General features: G+C 40.0%; 1 pseudogene; it reads left to right on the top strand.

Annotated features, from left to right (window-relative positions):
• The first annotated feature begins 3,442 nt into the window (after positions 1-3,442).
• LOC103638249 (senescence-specific cysteine protease SAG39-like) lies at positions 3,443-4,568 on the top strand (annotated as a pseudogene).
• The last annotated feature ends 826 nt before the right edge of the window (positions 4,569-5,394 follow it).

The following is a 5,394-nucleotide window of genomic DNA, read 5'->3' as shown; positions in this document are numbered from 1 at the left end:
TATGCTGCACCAACCAATCATTTGCGCCTCCATCTGGATCAAGTGTTATCCTATATGCAGTAGCGTATCTTATTGACTCCTCGAACCTATTCATCACAGCCCTTGTGTATGCCCTTGCAACCCTAATTTCGAACATATATAGTGTTGTGGTGTCTTTTTGACCCTGCATATAAAATAATTAGTTACGTCTTGCGAGCCTACTAAATAGTATAATGCATAAATAATATTACATACCATACATCCTAGTGTTTCCTTTCCTTCTTGCATCTTCCTGCTATGCAGTAGTTTCAACATTTGCTTCGCAAACTCATGAAGTGGGGTGTTTGAATCGACATGAGCGCTCTTCACGAGTTTGTTCATGCTCTCGCTACGTTGCGTAGACACCATAAGCCCATAATAGTCATGTTTGAAAAAACAGGAATCCATTCCTTACGCATTTCATATAATTTTCTAAGTGTTCCATCTTCATGCAGGTTGAATTCATCAATCAACATTTTCCATGCAGCCTCAAACTCTATTTCAGTCAATGGATGATGTACTATAGACTAGAATTTTGACTTAAAATCCGCTTCAGCATAACGTGCATACAACTCATTTAGAAATGGCATGTACCTATTTTGCAAATGCCATAGACACAACCTGTGGACTGTGTTTGGGAAGACTCGACGTAATGCCACTGGCATTGCAGGGTCTTGATCTGTAAATATACATTGTCAGACATTATTAGATGGTTATTTTTATGGAAACATTGTATAGTACATAACAAAACAAGACTCACATGCATTGTAAATATGCACAAGATATTGAATTTATATTCCATGTACTTCGAGTTTATAGTTATTATATATACATAAATCATACCTGTCAACATTACTCTTGGTCCTTCAGTCCCCATGCATGTCTTGAATGCATTAAACAACCACTCGAATGTTTCAACAGTTTCATCTCCCAACAATGAGAACCCAAACACTGTGCATTGTAGGTGTTGGTTTGCACCAACAAACATTCCTAGGGGTTTTCCATACAAATTAGTCTTATGAGTTGTATCAAAGGTAACTGCATCCCTAAAATCAACATACTCTCCTTGCTGACTAGCATGAGACCAAAAAATACTCAATAGTTTTCCTTCGCTGTCTAACTGGAAATCAGAGAAAAATTGTGGATTATCCCTTTTGCATAATGAAAAAAAAGCCAAAAGCTTAGACACATCATTGGCATTCTTTTCTCTTTGCTTTGCCTGTTTCCTGTATAGTTCAAAAAAAAATTGTAATTATTACTCATTAACTTGACATGGATTTTAAAATTTATATAATAAATTCATAAAGAAAATGATTCTTACAAATTATCAATGTCCTTTGCTGTAATTGGTACGTTTTCAGGACCACCATGCATCTCAGACACAAAGTCCATGATACAGTGTTGCGGGATTCTGCTTTGCTGCATTGAACTGAGAAACTCCATGTACTCAGGATCATGAGTCTTGTTGCATTGTAGGTGTTTCTTTACAGTATCCTTCTTAATGAAATCATGATTATGTTCTAAGTGGACCAGATCGATTCTTATGGCTACAATATTTTCTTTTGAGTCATCATATATTTTTTTTAGTTTCAAACCAGCCTTGCATTGTGTTCTCCTCGACGATGTATTACGGATTCTTGGATTACTAGCTAACCTTTCCGTATTTCTACCCTCCATTGAACAATTTAACCACTTACAGTTCTTTCTCTCCCTATACTTTTTAAGTGGAAAACCAACCTCATATGCGTAACGACTGTAAAAATTGTATGCCTCATCGACATTTCCAAATGTCATACCGATCCTAGGCACCATGGTTAGATCAATACTTTCAGGCTGTGAATTAACATAATCATAAATACAATTAATGTTATATTAGTTATACTCTTAATGTCATTTAAATTGTATAATAGACATAACCTAAGATAAATAACTTACATGACCTCGAAGGATATTAGGTGTATCTTGTTCATGATCACTAATGGTCCTCATAGGCACCATTTGATTTGCTGCTACCATTGTTTCAATTACTGTTGTATTGCCATCATTTTCCCCTGGCGCTCTTAATTCTGCAGGTGGTGTAACTATATTTATATGTGGACTTGCAGCACAGTTTGGAGATACTAGTCTTGGTGTGGGCGCTGCTGGTAGACCAATGCATGTGTCTGCAAGCCGGCCATTATATTTGACTTATTACTATATGAACTGAAGTAATTATACAAATGCTAATGTACCTGATTCAGCTATATGCAATGACGCAGAAATATCCTCGCCAGTTTCTTGTTCTCTGCCGTCAGCCATGGTAAACAATGCAATACAATGTGCCACAAGTTTCCTTTTTATATGCCCTATGCTAACCAATCTCGTGTACAATGTTTACGCTATTTTTTGCAGTCATTTACGGTCTATAAAGTTTGTTCCTGCATGCCCGGAGATATTGTCGGACACGTGATAACAACCCGAGAGAATTTATCTCGTTTTGTTGAAACAGTTTAGTATTTACTCAAATATATGTACCCAGTTACGCAATTCTATATACATATTTATGCCTCGCGTTTCTGCTTACGTGCCTGCCATGCGATATTTTCGGGATGCTTCAGTTATGGTTCGCGATTTTATCGCGTATACCGTTTTACGCTAAAATACACACGCGTTTACGTTGTCTTGGATTATGATTTACGCTGTGGTTCGATCAGACCAGTAAACCACTGAACAAACCTGCGGGCTGCCCGGTTCCGTCTAATTGGTTGGGGCTTCCGATACTAGTGGAAGCCCTGGGCTTCCATTAGTTCGTCCCTATATATATAACCCTATATGAAAAAAGATTTCAACGGTATATGTGTATTTTATGTGTAACGTACTATGTGGTATAATATTATTTTTTGTAGCAGTTAATGTAACTTTGACGCCAATGTGTTTATAAAATTGACGGTTGTATGAACGAACCTATCCACTGTTCGATTTGAGATCGTTGTGTTTGGTACATAGTGGATGATGACATTCCGTATATATTTTTACCTCGGTTAGTTCAAATTGAAAACACTTTTGGATACTACAGTGTGAAAGGAGTATTATAGATTTATAGTATTACACTAATCATGTGCTCTCAGTACATTTCTTTACATTTTCCCATATAGGAGTATGTTATTGAATGCCTGTGATCAAATGTGGCGCTTATATATAATCTGGAGCAAAAGCAAAATACAGTAATTTATACCATCTGGCAAGTGGCCGTACTTCACGGCCACGTACCAGTCCCTTTCCACACAATACAGCAGCGTACCGTATGGCTTCATGCTTTTACAACTTAATTACAAAGAACAATGACCGTCTCAAGGTACATATACATACCAGCACCACCGAGCTCCAATCAGGAAATCATTAGGCATAGTGCACAGCAGCAGCAGGCTAGCATCAGCGCGCGACCATGGCCACCCTGAAGGCATCGATCTTGGCCATGCTTGGTTTCGCCTTCTTCTGCGGTGCTGCCTTGGCTGCTCGCGACCTGAGCGACGACTCTGCCATGGTGGCGAGGCATGAGCAGTGGATGGCGCAGTACAGAGCCGCGTCTACAAAGACGCCTCCGAGAAGGCTCGGCGGTTCGAGGTGTTCAAGGCTAACGTTAAGTTCATCGAGTCGTTCAACGCTGGTGAGAATAATAAGTTCTGGCTCGGTGTCAACCAGTTCGCCGATCTCACCAACCACGAGTTCAGGTCTATCAAGACTAATAAGGGCTTCAAATCTAGCAACATGAGGATCCCTACAGGATTTAGGTATGAGAATGTTAGTGCCGATGCGCTTCCGACGACCATCGATTGGAGGACCAAGGGTGCCGTCACTCCCATCAAGGATCAAGGTCAATGTGGTATGTATATTTAGTAGCACGAACACTTCCAACAATTCTATTCTGATGGAAATAAAACTAGTGTGTGATGACATAAGTCGAGACATAATAATCAATTGCAGGTTGCTGCTGGGCGTTCTCAGCCGTGGCCGCCACAGAAGGCATCGTGAAAATCAGTACCGGGAAGCTCGTCTCTCTTGCAGAACAAGAGTTAGTGGATTGCGATGTCCATGACGAGGATCAAGGTTGTGAGGGTGGTTTGATGGACGATGCTTTCAAGTTCATCATCAAGAACGGCGGCCTAACCACGGAGTCCAGCTATCCTTACACTGCTGCAGATGGCAAGTGCAAGAGTGGATCAAATAGTGCCGCAACCATAAAGGGCTATGAGGATGTGCCGGCAAATGATGAGGCTGCCTTGATGAAGGCCGTGGCAAACCAGCCTGTGTCGGTGGCAGTGGACGGTGGAGACATGACGTTCCAATTCTACTCTGGTGGTGTGATGACTGGCTCATGCGGTACTGACTTAGACCATGGGATTGCTGCCATTGGTTATGGAAAGACTAGCGATGGTACTAAGTACTGGCTAATGAAGAACTCATGGGGAACGACTTGGGGCGAGAATGGATACCTAAGAATGGAGAAGGATATTTCAGATAAGAGGGGCATGTGTGGTCTAGCCATGGAACCTTCATACCCCACTAAGTAGGCAAAACCTTAATGAGCAATCAAGTTCATATTTGAACGCTTATAATAAATAAATCAATGCTTATATGCCTTTTTATGTAAATATGTATTGCTAGTTCAAATTTGTATCTGTAAATTGTGTTTTACATTGACCTCCTACATGTATTCTACACTTCTGTATTTATTAAAAATCATGTAATATGTTCAATGTATAATGATTAATTATGAAGACTTGCTAGTTGTTTTGTCTTGGAGTGGAATATTGAAAAATGGCCAAAGCCAACACAAGGCATCATTGCTAAGGAAGACTCGGAGACTAATTATAATTTGAACAAGAATAAGGGCTTGTTCGGTTAGCTCTCAATCCATGTGGATTGGGTAGGATTGGATGGGTTTAAATCCCAAGCAAGTCAAAGTTCTTCTAAATTTTTTCCAATCCCATCCAATCCATGTACACTGGGAATAACCGAACAGGCCTTAAGTTGGAACAAGATCCTATACTCTTATTTTATAAAACAACATTAGTTTACCATTATAGTCTAGCTAACATAGACACCCCTTAATTAGGGATCATCATGGACCTCTCAAGCTTGACTAGTTTGAGCTCATGGAAGATGCCACTAGACCCAAAGTTGGGTTTGTGTGCTTCGCATTTGGGTATGCGTGCTTCACATTGTGTAGTGGACACCCAACTAGACCTAGGCCATGACTCGGCTGGTCGAATGGTCAAAAAGGATTGATCCTCTTGCCCTATGTGTAACACTACTTTTACTTGCTAAAAATTCCTTTTATTTCAATAACACACTGCAAATTTCTTTAATTCAATAACACACTACAAAGCTTATGGG

This window comes from Zea mays, chromosome 9, assembly GCF_902167145.1.
Source record: "Zea mays cultivar B73 chromosome 9, Zm-B73-REFERENCE-NAM-5.0, whole genome shotgun sequence".
Lineage (NCBI taxonomy): Eukaryota > Viridiplantae > Streptophyta > Magnoliopsida > Poales > Poaceae > Zea > Zea mays.
This window is presented reverse-complemented; position numbering and strand designations above follow the sequence as displayed.